Source organism: Podarcis melisellensis, assembly GCF_964234715.1.
Source record: "Podarcis melisellensis genome assembly, chromosome: 5".
Classification (NCBI taxonomy): domain Eukaryota; kingdom Metazoa; phylum Chordata; class Lepidosauria; order Squamata; family Lacertidae; genus Podarcis; species Podarcis melisellensis.
In genome coordinates, this window is record NC_138537.1 from 75,901,143 (window position 1) to 75,918,249 (window position 17,107).

The following is a 17,107-nucleotide window of genomic DNA, read 5'->3' on the forward strand; positions in this document are numbered from 1 at the left end:
CTTAACTCAAGGTACTATTTCTGGGTTAGTGGAGTCTGTAACCTGAAGCGTTTGTAACCCGAGGTACCACTGTAAATTAAAAGGGATGGAAGGAAGTCTCTCACATTGTCCTCGTTAGCTCTTGAGGGCAAAGATTTCACCTTAGATATCAGGGAATAGAGAAGAGGAGTGTAGAGAGGAAGGGGAGAACAAGAGAACTGCAACAACTTCCGTCTGTAAAGCAGCTGGCAAAGTGAATTTGGACCTAGGATGGTGGAGGTAGGAGGTGGTTTGGGAGATAAAGTATGGTTAATGTGACTCCAATGTGTCTAAAAATGTAGAGGTATTACCACAATAGACTGTAATTTATCATACCTGCTGCTGACGACATTTTATTACTAGAGAAAAGCCTACAAGTGGGGGATTTTTACACCTACCATACAAAGCCTAAGACATACATAAGGCTTAGCAGTGGTCTACTCTCCAGCAAACAAACCTCCCTCAAGCCACCAGATAATTGCCTGCTCTCAGAGGCTCAGTGCACCAACCAGTACACCAATCCCAGCGTTCCTTTCACAGATTGTCTGATCATTAAGGCTCAGTGCTTTTGTGACATCACCAAGCAGTACACCATCCTTTTCAGGACCTAATATCTTCTTTGGATGGCTTACTCAGGGGCCACCAAGACTCACTTTCAGGAGTGAGTGGCAACAAAGTCCAGAAATGAAAAGTTCTAGTACCGCAACTTCCCACTTTGGCATTCGCCAAGAGCCCAGTTTGTGTTTAGACGGCAGGTAAAGCTTTTAAATGGTATTTGATTTTTAAAAGCCTTTTAATGATATTTGCTTTTGCAGATCAGATGCTTTATTGGCTTTAAGTTTTATTCTGCCGTTGCTTTTTCCTGTGAGTTGTTGGCTGCAACTAACGGTGAAGTGGGATATCGATATTGTAATAAATAAATCATTGCATCCTTTCCCCTTAATTGGAAATGATATTTAGTCAAAATACTGTCTAGAAATAGGGAAGAGGCACCTGAATATAATTCTCTGAAGGGAAGAGGTCACTAAACAAAGTCATATAATTCATCTCCACTTCCTACCCAGCCCCAAGATGCCACTTCACCTACAGTTGCCATATTTCAAAAAGTGACAATCAAGACACAAAAGTTGTTGAAATTTATTGGCAAAGTTTATGAGCTATTTTGAAGGAAATTCTGACATCGGTTGCCATGCGCCCAGGTTTTTTTGGACATTTTCCTGATTTTTGGAAATTTAGCCCAGACACTATTTCCTACAGGCGAATCCTGTATATGTCCAGGAAATCCCGGACATATGGCAGCCCTAACTTCACCAGCCTGACTGTTCATTTTGTGGTCACTTCTGCATCCTTGGTGGATTTATATAAGTCCAGAGTAGGTGCTAATGAAGATAGTGAGAATGAGAGAGGTCCCTGGGCAAGAGCAATGACATGTGTAAATCAAACATGGGAAACCAGGATCAGGAATGATTATGGGCAGAGATAAGCGGTGGGGGTGGAGGGGGCGGGACCCAGCACAACAAGATATTGGACAAGCAGTTTTGGGCAATGCACTATCTCTATGGCAGAGGGAAGAACAGTTATTTTTGGACTACAGTTCCTATAATTTCTGATCATTGGCTGGGGCTGATGGGAGTTGGGAGTCCAACAACATCTAGAGTCCAACAACCACCATGTTGGCTATGCCTAATCTAGGGGTTCGCCATACAATGGGGGACAAAATCACAAAGAAAGCAGTCTGTCCATTATTCAAGAATGTACCATTGGACAAGTTACTGTGGTTATATGTTGTTCTTGTATTTACAAGAAAACCAATAAAAATTATTTGGATTTAAAAAAACAAAGAATAAAAAAATCATTAAGAATGTATGTACGTTGCCAGATGCCCGTACAATTTCAAATGGGAACATGTCAGGAAATAGCAAAGATAGGCTTTTGTTGAGTGAGTGTAAGAATAAAAGGAAAAGGACAGAGATATATGAGGCGAGACATGGATATCCAACCCAGTTCCTGTGGGTGCCTGAGCCCCACATTGGGTGAAATATTCCTGCATTGCAGGGATTGGACTAGATGACGCTCGTGGTCCCTACCAACTCTCCATTTCTATGATTCTATGATTCTACATGAAGCAAGGACAAAGGAATTTGGGCAGGACCAGTTTAGGGATGTAAGAAAGAAGGACTGATTAAAGAGATGATGGGGGGAGGGGGATTAGGGAATGGACAGAGACAAGTGGGGCAAGAAAATGAGACAGCAGAGGCCAAGGAAAAACTTGGTGGAGCACAGCCAGCAATCAACTGGAAACGGAAGTGAGATTTGTTGCTTGTTCATTAGCTCTGCTAAAGCCCATCTTCATAGCCCATTTTTCCTTACACATTACTGTCGTTTGATGAGTGTCTTTTCTAGTACAGCAATTAAAAATAACAGCACCGTGTACAAACACTGAGAGCAGAGGATTTCCTTCCCCATGCCAAATGCTTATTTTCAAGTGTTTCTATATGCTGTGCAAGGCAATTTCCATAACTACTTACCAAATGCCCAAACCTCAACAGCTAAAAATAATCATAAAGAGTGTATGCCGTTTTGCTTAGGCTATCAGTAAAGTGTAATATCCCACAATGCCAGGGAGATATGGCTATACAAACTCAAAAATGCTGCAAAACTGCACAAAGTTTCTTATGGTCCAGATGCCACTGCATCCACGTGCTGTTTATCTCCAAATAATGCCTTTCAATTTGGCCTTGCCTAACTTGACGGATCTAATTCTCGGTGCTCCCAAATTCATTTTTACATTCCTCTTTGTTTAAGCAAAACTTTGCACTTGCCTGCCAGGAGAAGTGCATTATTCCCTCCCCTCCCAAAAAATAAAAGGCGTTCTGAACAACTTGTTTGCTTCGGAGGGTTAGAGCTAAGACAGCCCTCTGCATGTTATTTTACTTGTTAATTATCTACCCAGCATTGCCCACAGATTTCCTCTTCCCAACAGAAGCGTACATACTGTGAAATGTGGAATTAATAATATACCAGGCTGTGTCGTATTAGTCACGTTACCCAGCACGGAACCTGTCTTGTGCTACAATGTGTTTGGATCCATCGTGCTGAGAGGTACTGTACAATGAAACCATTCAAAAAGGGGGGAGTAACTTTCTCCCAATATAATATATGATGCTATTTTTCCTACAGCAATGTCAATAAGTAATGGTCCACGTTTAAAGAAAAAGTAGAGATTAAACGCAATGGGCAGTCCATATGAAGGAAGACAAGGAGAGGAAGTAGGGAGTGATATTCTAACCACTGTTCACCAATAGTAGACCGGATCAGTCTGATCTGAACAGTGGATCTCATCCATGGTTGCACTGGCCAATCCAGTGCAAGAAAACATAACCAACAAATATAATTTATGAGCGCAATAAGAATACATTCAAAACCAGCATTCTATGATTCTTTATAGAATCACAGAATCACAGAGTTGGAAAGAGACCACAAGGATCATCTAGGCCAACCCCCTGCAATGCAGGAATCTTTTGCCCAACATGGGGCTTGAACCCATGAGCCTGAGAGTAATAATCTAATGCTCTACCAACTGAGCTATCCGGCAGCTGTATGTGTATGTGTGTGCAAACGCATGCCTCTCTGAACAGACCTCAAGCAGGGTTGTATAGCATCTTCAGCAGCCCTGGGACTGCACTGGACAAAACAGCAACAAGAAGAAACAGTTTGAAGTTCTAACAGTTCAAGAGATTTCAAAGGCATGTTCGGATCAAGATAAAGCTCGCAGTTCCTTGCAAACATTCCCTGCTGCATCCCATAACAATATTGAGAACCCACAGAAATATATAAGTACTGAAAACACTGAGGCCTCCTCCAGGCTCCTGTGGAGCAGCTCCTCTGCCTCCTCTTCCAAACTGACGTCTGGAATTTTCGCAGAAGAACAGGTTAGTGAGTACACTTCACTACTATAAAGAAAAGGGGAGAAGTGGTCAGCTGATAGGCTCTCTGCTGGTTTTGAATGTATTTTCCTGCTTTTGATAATGAGGATAACAGCATGGGTTTACAATATCGTAAAAAGGTAAAGGGACCCCTGACCGTTAGGTCCAGTCGTGGACGACTCTGGGGTTGCGGTGCTGGCATACAGCTTCCGGGTCATGTGGCCAGCATGACTAAGCCGCTTCTGGCGAACCAGAGCAGTGCACGGAAACACCATTTACCTTCCCGCCAGAGCGGTACCTATTTATCTACTTGCACTTTGACGTGCTTTGGAACTGCTAGGTTGGCAGGAGCAGGGACTGAACAACGGGAGCTCACCCCGTCATGGGGATTCGAACCGCCGACCTTCTGATCGGCAAGCCCTAGGCTCTGTGGTTTAACCCACAGCGCCACCCGTGTCCCTTGTTGCAATATCGTACATTTCCCTTTATCAGTAATTTTTTGAAAGACCAAAACAGCAAGATATTGGTCATGTTGACTACAAGAGAAGAACACTGGAAGGTGACTGGAGCTGCAGCTACCATGGCCCTGTGATTTAAGGAAACAAGAATGATGGAAGTGACTTAATGGCTTGGCTAGAACTTACAAACGATACATGCCAGTGGCCCAAAATGGCAGCTGCTTTAGTTGCCTCTCTCCTCTTCCATAGTCAACCTAGAGTCTTTCAGATGTTCTTGGCTCACAACTGCCATCAGTCCCAGCCTGCAATGCCAATGACCAGGAATTGTGGTTCAGCAACATCTGGGGGCACCACATTAGCTACCCCTGATCTACACAAGATGATTCCCTGGACAGGGAGCAGATGCAAAACGAAGTCCCACTCCAAAGTCTCTGTTTACATTGCTATGCACGCTCAGCCCCCATCCACCCTGCAATGAGCAGCAAAGGTGATTTGCTAAAAAAGTGGCTTGCTAAAGACTACACAGTGAGAACCCATGTCACCCTAGTCCAAAACCAGTATTCCATTCACCAAATCTATCCAACTGTATAGATTTAGTTCTTGATGCTGCAAGATTCAACCCATTAGCCATGGTTCTGTGGACATAGGCCCAATGAAGGGTGGCCAAATCAATTTATTCCCAGTCCGTGTCCATTTCACAAGTGTTCACCCATCAGTCCATCCCATCTCAGTTCTGCATTAACCTTGAATTTTTACTTCAAAAATTCTGCAGGAAAATTCATATTTAAAAACATTTGCTCAGCATCTTCTCTCAAACTTTGTATTTTGAAATGTATTTGCACTCATTTCAAACACTGGAACATCTGGGAAGTGCAAAACCTAGTGATTAAGTCAATTTCGGATCGGTGCAGCAGTGCAGAAGAGGTAAATTCATAAAGGAATCTACCAAGCTCAAATTTGTTGGTCCAGCTCAATGGCCAGTGATAGCAGTACACATTTGTTAGAAAGGAGATTCAGCATTGCAAGACCAATTTATATCTCAAAGTGACAAATTAATGCAAACAACACAACCAGTCCCATTGTTCCCTGTCTCATTTGCATGATAGATTTCTAATTATTTGACTGCAGCTATGAATGCAGGACTGACTTCTGGATTGGGCTTTGTAGTAACAGTAACAGTAACACACACACACACACACACACACACACACATACACACCACTGTTTAGCATGTGGCTCTTGCTAAAGCAGCAACAGATCCATGCAAAAAAAGTTTATTTATTCCATGGGTATATTCTCCATATCTGGACTGAGGTGCTGGGCTCCTTGAAGCTTATTCTGCTTGTTGACATTGTACCAGTTCCTTGCAATAGAGGAAATGGCAGGCTAATGCACAGCAATAAGACAGAAAGATCCATGTTGCAATCACAGTGCTGCAGTACTATGCTTTAGGAAAAGAGAGAGAGAAAAGATGTAAAGCAAAAAACAAAAAAACCCCAAACTAATCTTCAAAGCAAATGAAGCATCCAAAAATGAAATCCATGAGCCCATTTTCACTGCTGTTGGAAGCACATTCCAGTTCCCATGTATTGCTCCTGAAGGACACCCACGTTGAAAGCAACAAATGGCAAAGCACCCTATTACAAATATTGCACCAATAAAAGGCATTTTGTACAACTGTTTTCAACATTAGAGCAAGTTAATATGGCAATGTATTAAAATCTGCTGAAGTGCTTCCACCATATTATTATTCTGCATAATGAATATTACCTTGATAAATATTTAAACTTACTTAATCATTTTTAATTGCTGATTTTCCCCCACTGGCATATACTAACAGCATTCATCACCAGTTCAGAAGAATTCCCACTCAGACTACGCTAACCCGGCAAAGAGTTCCCAAAGGGATCAGCCTTGAAATAAATAAATAAATAAATAAATAAATAAATAAATAAATAAATAAGTGTTCCTTATTCCATTCAGGATGCAGTCCAGGATCTTTGAAATGCAATCTTTTTAAAAAAAAAAAAACCACTGATCAAGTACAAGTGATCAAAATAAGCAAACATACATGGTCCCTGAAACCACTTTATTTGAATCAGTTACTCAATTTACACTGCAATCAACCATAAAAGCAATTATTATGATCACATTGTTGTTTGAAATGATATTATTCGAGTGACCAACCAGCCAAGGTTTTACCAGTCCAATCTGTTCTGTCAGATAACCTTTAGGGTCTGGAAATCCGCTAAACTGCAAACTGCAGAGATGTTTTTAATGTTTGATTCTATTTTTAATATTCTGCTGGAAGCCACCCAGAGTGGCTGGGGAAACCCAGCCAGATGGACAGGCTATAAATTACTACTACTACTACTACTACTAATACTACTGTTGTTGTTGTTGTTGTTTTTCAGCCCATGAGCAAGAATATTCTGTCAAGTGTCAACCTGTTCATTCCTGGCTCCATCTCTAGTCCATTTGATTTCCTCAAGCTTCACTTTCAAACCCTATCCCTGCCTGGGCTGGGCAGTGCTTCTGAAATCAAAAGATGTCAATACTCTCATAGGTTGTCTTGTACAGCCAGCACCCATTTTTTGTGTGACCATGTTGTTCATCACTGCATTCCACAAAGCCTTCCGGTCTGCAAACTGGTGCTTCCCAGGAGCAAGACACTCCCAAGTGAAGAAAACAGAAGAAAAGGAACAGTATTGTACTTCTCAGACTCAAGCATGACCCAACCTCCAGAAAGCTCATTGGTCTTCTGCAGCTTGACCTACCTATTAATCCTTGGTTATTATTCAACTATTCTTTTTTATTATTTAGTGATACACTTTAATAAGGCATCCTTTCCAATGAGATGAGCATGCATGACGGCTTCAGTGAGCAAGGCGTCAGCTACCCACACTGACTGAGCTTGAATAGTAATGTACGTGATGCTACACTTTCCTTCCCTTTTTATTACTTTTAACAGAGAGGAGGGGGAGTGGAAATGCACACTGCCAGCATATGAATGAACGGCGGAACATTTTGTCTGCAATGTGAACAATGCATCTCTCTCTGAATACAAGACACACTTGAGCCCTTTGTGATCTATTTATCGCATGGGCTGCTACAGGAGAGGTCATGGCAAAGTCATTTCCTTTCTGTCTTGCAGAATGTGCCACAGGCAATTTTTGCATGTGTTTTTTTTAATAAAAATAAAAATAATAAAAGGGGAAGGAGGGAGGGAGGGAGGAAACCTTAGACTGTCCTAAGGGGCAGCTGGTATAATAAGCCAACAAACTATGTCTGAATCTTCCAGCCATGCTGCAATGATTTCAGATGCTTCACAACACTGACAAAATTTACCGGTAGTGACAGATTCACTATGTTCAATTCAAAGTCGTAAATTCCTGCAAAAATAGTGCTCTCCAGGTAAGGCAAAGCAAAAGTTATCAAGGTGCTCCCAGCATTCTGAACAGGAGGAAAGCAAAAAAGGTGTCAGAGGCAGATATGGGCTCACCTCGGTCAATTTGCTACCTCAATACCAACATCTCCATTCACCCACTCGCCTCTCCCTGCCTGAAATCCTGGACAGTCGCTGCAAGGATGTGTAGAAAATACAGAGACTGAATGCTCTGACTTGGTCAAAGGCAGTGTGCTGGTCCAGAGGGGAGGTTACCGTGGGGCGAGGTCCAGGACCTGAGTCGAGGGTCGGCAGAAGCGGGGCGAAGCGGGGTCCACAGCGAAGAGCCGGGCAAGGACAGAAACTCTGTGGGAACTGGACTGGGTGCTGGCCAAAACAGCTCTTCAAGGACGTTGCTCCCGCAACCTGGGACAGGGCTGACTGGCCTTTATCTTCTCTGAGGCCAGGGGCGGTCCGGCCCCCAGGAGACCCGCCTCTCCTGGCCTTAGGGCGAGCACTCCTCCTGGGAGAAACCAGTTCCCTTCGCCTCTCTGCCCTGAGCCTCTGCAGCTCAGGAGAGGCTGGAGGGTTACTGGACCCAGGGGGAGACTCACCTGTAGGCACTGAGTCCTCAACTACCTCCGGAGCCAGAGTGGATTCACCTGGTGCCTGCTCCTGAGGTGCAGGCGCTTCAGAATCAAGGCCCTGCCCCAGTTCAGCTGGCCCTGGAGGTGGGGACTCCTGTGCAGGCTGGGATTCCTCCGGTTCAGCCTCTGAATCGGATTCCCAGGCCATCACAGGCAGCTTCTGATGTACTACTTGCTTCAATGCTTCCCAATCCAGAAGCATAATTTTCTTATGGTTGTTTACATTTCATAAAAGTTCACCATTTCCCCAGCATGGCTTACTGGGGATAAATGAATGGCTGAAAATTACTCCCGCCATGTTGGCAAAGGAACCAACCATATAATGAAATCCGGGCAAGGCAGTATGGTAAGAATCATGTCCTGGTTTTTCCCCTACATGTGCAAGGGTTGCTGTTTACCTTTCGTTTGCTCACACATCATGACTTTATTCAGACTTTAAATGGTCACAACCATCAACATGAGAGTTCTCGATTTGTATTAACTCTCAAAAATGCTCTTTATGTCACCGCATCTCTGTGGTGAGTTGTACATCTGAACCATTTTATGGGCTGTGCCACTTGACTCTCTCCCCCCCCCCCTTCTCATTGTAACTGCTCTATTTTTCGTCCTAAAGGGCGCACCGGCCCATAGGACGCACCTCGGGGGTTTTTTTGGGGGGGAATGAATAAAAAAAATTATCCCCCCCCCAGCCGCAGCTGCTGCCCCAAGCCTTGCGCACACCTGCCCAAAGCATGGGGCACCCTCCGGAGGGCTCCGCGTGCTTTGGGCTGCGGGCGGCAAGCTGCCGCCCGAAGCCTCGCGCACCCGGCGGGACCTCCCGCCGGGCGCGCAAGGCTTGCGGACACTCGCCGGGGCTGCAGGCTGCTGCCCGCAAGCCTTGTGAGCCCACAGGAACTCCCGCCAGGCTTGCAAGGCTTGCGGATAGCTTCCTGAAACCTGGAGAGCGAGAGGGGTCGGTGCGTACCGATGCCTCTCGCTCTCCAGGCTTCAGCGAAAGCCTGCGTTCGTCCCATAGGACGCACACACATTTCCCCTTCATTTTTGGAGGGGGGAAAGTGTGTCCTATGGGGCGAAAAATACGGTACGTTTATCAATTACATACACTAAAGCCCTCATGTAGGTAGCTCTAATGTAAAACTTCCATGGCTGCGACTATTTGCCCTGAGGCCAAGAGTGCCTCTGAACCCTAAGCAGCGCAGGACCCAGCCCTATCCAGACAAAAGATTTTCACTCTGCAGTTCGGAATCTTTCTGTTATTTCCCTTGCATATATATTGGTAATAATAGAAGGTGCCATTCCTGACAGACAGGAATTATGATGTTTCCTATCTACAAATGATAAGCTAAAAGATCAAACTCCCCGGACAAGTTTCCTAATGCCATTTGTCTATGTTGCCCAACTACTGGCTTGTCAAAATCCTATAAAATATTACGCAGTAGTTTAGCTCCCTTGCTTCCCTGCTCAGTTTTTGCTCTTTCCTGTTTGTATATTCACAAAAGAACTGACTTATTGAGTTGGCTGGTATTGAATATTTATTTATCAGTGGCCAGAAATGTGTTGGAAATAAAGATAAATTTATTGAAGGGGAGCCCAGTCAGACAATAAATACACTGTACCTCTAAGAATAATAAAATATCTCTCAATTAATACTAGTATTAAGATTAGGGGCAGACTCAAGTAGTAAAGCTTCTCCTGGGTTGTATCACTTCAGGTGTGGTGTATTGGAATGTCCACCATGGTAAGGAGAAGAAAAAAGAAACTTTCCCTACAAACAAGGGGGAAATGTCCTAAGAAGAAGAAGACCACATTGAATCTGACTCCCCATTTGTTCATTTTCTTTTAGATGTATAGACCAGGGATGGAGAACCTTCTGGCCTTCCAACTCCAACTCCCATCAGCCCCAGCCAACATGGCCAATGGCCAAGGATTATGTGAATTGTAGTCTACAGGAGGATTTGGTGATGCCACCTTCCTGTTTCTGCTTGAAGTAGTGGAGTCCAGAAGCAGCTTCTCCACTTGATTCTTCTAAATGTATTAAACGGATCCTTGAATAATAAATTTCTGATGCCATTCCTTCTGAGAATAAGAGATTCACACTTCCAAAGGTTCATCTTCCGAGAGGTAAATCCAGCTTAACTGCCACAGGAAGTACAATGCAACACAACCAGAAACTGAGCCATGCATTTATTCATGAGATTAACAGCAGAAGGCAAAGCTTAGCATAGAAAAAAAAACAAGAGAGTGCAAAGAAACTGATTATCAAGGAAGTCCAGACACATGTGTCTCCCTCCTAAATTCCTAGAATACTGATATGAGCAAAGAGGCAAGATTATATATCCTTACAATTTTGTGGCCAGTCACCCCTGTCACTCCCTTTTCATCTACAGCATCAGCACATACTGTACAGAAATGCATTCCTAAGCCTACTTAGAAGTAATTCCCAATGAAATCAAGCAACTCTCCTGCATTTTGCTGATCTCCAATTCTCATTGCTTACTCTCTCTCTTTTGGCAAAGAAAGAAAGAAAGCCATTCTGAAACAGGTGCAGGTTGCTGATTTTGATAATACAAGTGCAACTGCCCAAAACATTTTGACAGAATATCTTCTTTGAGGAAGAACCTTCCCGAAATCAGAGAACATACAAACTCATACCTGCAGCGTACTGATGGTCACAGTAGCATGGACAAGATGAGTGGATGGTGAACTATTGGGCAGGGAGTATATAGCTCAGTGATAGGGCACTTGACCTGCATCTAGAAGACTCCAGGTTCAAGCCTTGGCATCTCTGGTTTCAGAAAGCGGTGATGTGAAAGATCTCTTCCTGAGCCCCTGGAGAAAGGCTTCATAAACAAAGAGGCTAGCCTGGTGCAAGGCCAGTTTCCTAGCTGCCAGGTTAACTGAATTAATAAATATTGTAAGGAATTAGAGAAGGTCAATGATCTGTTCCAGCAAATATGGAGCCTGAGTGCTGAATGGAGTGAAGGCACATTCTGGAAAATGTGTTACAGACAACATGATAATACAGATAATGAAGATAATACAGGTAGCCTTGCTTAGTGTGCCCGCACCAGAAGGCCTTTTCAGTGGAATGTTCTCCTCAGGGAGGCATGCTTGGCACCATTTTTTTTTCTATTTTTAGGCACCAGACAATGGCTTTCCTCTTTACTCGGTCCTTAATTTTAAAGGTGGCCTTGTGGCCTCTTTTAGTGGGGTACAATCAATAACACTCTCTCCTGAAAGCAGTGGTGGGTGTATATTAAATTTATGTCAGAGAATGGCAACTTGGTTGTATTCTTTTCCTCCTACCCCCTTCTGTTGTTTATTACAGTGTAATTAAAATATTTTTTAAAACAAATCAATAGTTTTTTTGTGTGTGTTTTCAGACACAGTTTCCAGTTACTAGAGCTAAATTTCCGTATTCCTATATAAGAAACCCCAGCACACAATATTGTGAAACATTTGTAACATGGACATTAAAAAGCAGGCTCAAGAGCCGGCCCGACTTCTCTGCTTCAAAGAACCCATTGAAATGGTAGCATTTTAAAACTCTCTGCTGACTTGAGCTGGATTTGAACCAGCAATTGGAAGGGCAAGAGGCTCTAATTCCTTGTCCCTTAAGGTATGATTCTCCCTCACAGCTTGTAAAAACCAAATACAGAAACTCAGTCAAATGAAGCATTTCATGTCTCGGTGTTGACAGAAAAACAACAAGCTTGCAAATCCAAGTCCCTTTGCCATGTCTACAACTTGTAACAATTCAATTGTCTCACCAACAATACTCCATCTCCAAGGAGGTGATATTTAAGCTTTTGCACACAGCTTGCTCTCGTTGCATTAAAAGCTGTGCGATACAGCCCTGGCTCATTGCACAGAGGCCAATGCAAAGGCAGAAGCATGTAAGTAATCACATGCTGCCAGTGAAATTTCTCATGTTTGAAAGGAGCTCATCAAGTATCTTATGTAATTGGAAAATAGGCAGCTGCTCCATTGAGCTTAGTAGTGTCCACACTGACTGGCAGTGACTCTCCAAGACTTCAGACCGGGTCAATTCCCAGCCCTACCTAGAGACATTGTGGGGTAGAACCAGAAACCTTCTGCATGTAAATAAGATGCTCTACCACTGAGTTAAGGCCCTTCCTCAAATATGAGACTAAATAAAATAGTCAGCATACTCACAGAAAAATATATACTCTCAACAAAGAGATAAATGCTTTGTTGTTGTTGTTTAGTCGTTTATTCGTGTCCAACTCTTCATGACCCCATGAACCAGAACACTCCAGGCACTCATATCTTCCACTGCCTCCCACAGTTTGGTCAAACTCATGTTGGTAGCTTCAAGAACACTGTCCAACCATCTTGTCCTCTGTCGTCCCCTTCTCCTTGTGCCCTCCATCTTTCCCAACATCAGGGTCTTTTCCAGGGAGTCTTCTCTTCTCATGAGGTGGCCAAAGTATTGGAGCCTCAGCTTCATGATCTGTCCTTCCAGTGAGCACTCAGTGCTGATTTCCTTAAGAATGGATAGGTTTAATCTTCTTGCAGTCCATGGGACTCTCAAGAGTCTCCAGCATCAATTCTTTGGCAATCAGCCTTCTTTATGGTCCAGCTCTCACTTCCATACATCACTACTGGGAAAACCATAGCTTTTACTATACGGACCTTTGTTGGCAAGGTGATGTCTCTGCTTTTTAAGATGCTGTCTAGGTTTGTCATTGCTTTTCTCCCCAGAAGCAGGCGTCTTTTAATTTCGTGGCTGCTGTCAACATCTGCAGTAATAATGGAGCCCAAGAAATGCTTGGCAATAAGCAAATTGTCTAATTAATAAAAATAAATGCAATAATAAGCAGCAGCAATTTGTGCTATCTTTTCAGTACCTTTCTCCTGTTACTCTCAGCTATGACTTACTCAAATAGGATCCTGTCTACCTGAACACCGAAATATCCAGGGATAAGAAATATCTCTAAGGAACAACTTGAATTCTTTCGTAGGTTTCTACATCCCACAAGTGTGTCCACTACTGGCAATGACTTGCTGGCAAAAACATGCAAATGCTACATTAATATGGTTCCATCCAGCCTAATATTCAGTCTGGAACGAGGACAGTTGAGATGTTGCTGTAGATTCCCACCCCCATCCACCGGAACACAAGTACTATGGGAAACTCTACTCTTGGGTTCTTGGGTGTTGGATTGTGGTGCCTGCTTTGAAATCCAATGTATGTAAAATGTTTGTATGTTGGGAAATCATTAACAAAACTTTAAAAAAGAAAGATAGCAGTCCCTGTAGTGTGGACTATCAAGAAAAGATAGTTGAAATAGTTGTATTTAGTTGTATTTAGTTGAATTTAGTTGAAATATACAAAAAAAGAAAGTCAAACAAGGAAGGCATTTTTCAATGTAAGGAAAAAAAGGGAAAGGGAGAGAATACTGAGTCATTTCAGCTAAGCCCAGATGAAAATATTTTATAACAATGGTTTCAGCAAAACAGAGATGGGAATGAAGGAAGGGGAGGTAGTGAAACTCCAACGCCAATCCCATGCAATTATTTTTTTATCACGACTAACTCTAAATATCTGAAGAAGTGTATATGCACATGAAAGCTCATACCAAAGCTCATACAAACTTAGTTGGTCTCTAAGGTGCTACTGGAAGGAATTTTGTTTGTTTGTTTTGACTACGGCAGACCAACACAGCTACCTACCTGTAACTAGATCTAAATATCCTGCATTTTAATAAATACGTAAAAAAAAAAAATCAAGTGCACAATTTCAAAATATGGGTCAAGCTCCTGTTCTCCAGTTCTGAATATTTGTGAGGCAATGTGCCAGTAAAAAGAATTAAAGAACAGTGAAATGTTTCAGGGAATTATGTCCTGGAATGAAAATGGCAAGACATCCAAACTTCTACCCTTACTAAAGAGCCAAGGAACATGGTAGAATATTTATTAATTTATCAAATGCAGCTCAGACCGCTTATCATTTAATCACAGGCCTAAAGGCCTTAGAAACTCAAAGCTGAACTTTCACCAGCAGGCTGAGCAGCCAACTAAGCAGGCTTATTCTACCGATGCAACTTATTACAATATTTGTCCTTCGTTAGTTTACACTGCGTGTGGACCCCAGCCCAGTATCCATTAAACCTAACTTAACAGGTTCTCAGTATGCCCCAAATAAAAAGAGGTACTATACATTTACAGGATGTTTACCACAGGGATCAAAGCTAAAGAGGTTAATTATCCTTGCTCTCTGTAAAAGCTCTACGAATTGATTCAAAACTGAATCAGTGCCAGCGTCTTTGAAAAGTCCTCTGAGGCATTCAGGAATTCTTCTGAGGCTTGCCAAAGGGGCTTGTTTAGGGTGGGATGTATGCCTATATAAAGGTGCCCCCTACTTACATGGGGTTACATTCTAGGTCCATGCATGTATAAGTGAAATTGCTTAAAGTGGGAAGCACCCTCTAAAAAGCCTCCAAAAAGCCTTCAATGTGTATTTTCCCCTGCTCTCCAGCTCCCTCTCCCTCTCAAATCCAGAACCAGATATCTAGAGTTGAAGCTCTGGGGCCAGCTGGAGACTAGAGGATGTGTGGGAGAGCTGCTGCTGCTGTTGCGCTATTTCATAAACCAGCTGTTAGACGGGGAGGCTGAGCAGCCTAAACAAAGCCCCACTGATCCCCTAGTCTCTTTGGGACTTCCTCTGGCCTCACTGATGCACCCTACAGGCTCCAGAGAGGGTCTCCTCGCGAGCCACGAGGATTCTCCAACTGTCTCCCACCATTTCCTGGTGTGATTTTCTTTATTCATTTATCTCCTGCAGTCGCATGCAAGTAGAATGCCTATAGATACAGATATATAGATATCCATCAACCTTGTAAGAATTAAAGGAGATATTTAATTTGTTTAAATAAAGTTAAAATCTGACCTATAAAAATAAAATAAGAATAGCTCTGCTGGATCCAGCTGGTGGCCCATCTAGTCCAGTATCCTGTTCTCAGAGTGGCCAACCAGATGCCCAGGGGAAGCCCGCAAGACAGACCTGAGAACAAAAGCACTCTCCTCTCCTCTCCTCTCCTCTCCTCTCCTCTCCACCAACTGATATTTTGAAGCATTCTGCCATGGAGACAAAGTATAATCATTGTGGCTAGGAGCTAATGGTAGCTTCACCCTTTCTTGCAGATAAAACCACATTCACCTGAGATTTTAAAAGGCCTGGGGAAATGAGAAGGTCTTTGACCTGGTATTGGAAAAGACCTGAAAAAGTCGGCACTGAATGAGACACCTTAGGGAACGGCTTTCAATAGAAAGGTGCGCCAACAGAGAAGAACATCTACCCAACTTGCCTACTGCTTAATCTCCAAAGGTGGGGGCAACTGGAAAAGGGCCTCCAAGTATAAGCCCACCCCTATGCTAAAGTCATATGGGACGTGATTCTTCAGGGATCTTGCTTCCAAGTCACACAAGCACTTTAAAGATAAGCACCAACACTTTGAATTGAGACCTAAAATTAGCATCAGCCAGAGGAGCTGTTTTAAAACCAATGAGATACGTTTCTGTTAGCCAGAGATAGCTCCCATTGCTCTGTCCCTGCTCCTGCCAACCTAGCAGTTCGAAAGCATGTCAAAGTGCAAGTAGATAAATAGGTACTGCTCTGGCAGGAAAGTAAATGGTGTTTCCGTGCACGGCTCTGGTTTCACCAGAAGCGGCTTAGTCATGACCTGGAAAAAGTGTCTGTGGACAAACGTTGGCTCCCTCGGCCAGTAAAGCAAGGTGAGCGCCACAACCCCAGAGCCGTTCACGACTGGACTTAACTGTCAGGGGTCCTTAATCTTTTTTACTGCTGTTTCCAAGCAGCCTTCAAGGGCAGTCCCATGTACAATGAATGATAGTAGTTTAAAACAGAGATTATAGAACACAGATGACTGTGGCTTGTCCAAGAAAACCACAGTGGTGAATGCCCTTTTTCTTTAAACCTAAGGAATGGGACATAAAAGATCTGACATCTGTAAAACTTCTTGACTTCAGGAACCTAGCAATTGATGGGAATTCAGAAAAGCTTAATATTTCTATTAAAGTATGGGGGGTGGAATCTGCAGTGAAAGCAATTCTGAAAACAAATCAACCCACATCAAAAGCAAATAAAGAAATTTAACCATAAAAACTGTGGTAAAATTGAGAACTGGCCTACAACATTAATTTCACAGATAAGTGTCCTGAAGTCAAGCCTAGTCTTTCCTTATTGCAGGGTTATACTTCACAGGGAATAGAAAGAATGACGGTACAAGTGGGTGAACAGCCCATCTTGGCTGAGTGTTAATACTGAAAAGCTATTAATAGTGGGTGGTAAGCTGGAATCTGATAAAATAGATACTGGATGGACGCATCATTCTTGCCCAAACTAGGTACCAGTGGCATAGCTGGGATGAAACACCAGGATCCAATGACAAGAAAACCCTTACATGTCTATGTGCAGTTTAGGAAAATACGGATCTATAGAAGATAGTCAAAACAGAGGTGTACCTTACAGGCAAACGTGAGGAGAAAGTGTGTTGTGACAAGCAAGGCTCAAGACTGGAACACTGTGGCCAACAGCCAAAACTAGTTGATCAAAAGGAGAGTTCATTGGTGTCAACCTTTAACTGAAACCTAGTCTGGCAACAACGCAGAACAGAACCCTTCAGTGTA

The 17,107-nt window shown here is 43.1% G+C and overlaps 1 protein-coding gene and 1 long non-coding RNA gene across 7 annotated transcripts in view; one reads left to right on the forward strand and one right to left on the reverse strand.

Moving 5' to 3' along the window:
• The window catches only part of GRID1 (glutamate ionotropic receptor delta type subunit 1), a 700,182-nt gene that overhangs the window by 552,764 nt on the left and 130,311 nt on the right, over positions 1 to 17,107 (reverse strand). The gene's annotated exons all lie outside the window — the stretch shown is intronic.
• LOC309371208 lies at positions 596 to 11,789 on the forward strand. Its single transcript, XR_014168911.1, has 3 exons — positions 596 to 773; positions 3,002 to 3,120; positions 10,278 to 11,789. It is a non-coding gene; the product is annotated as an uncharacterized lncRNA (long non-coding RNA).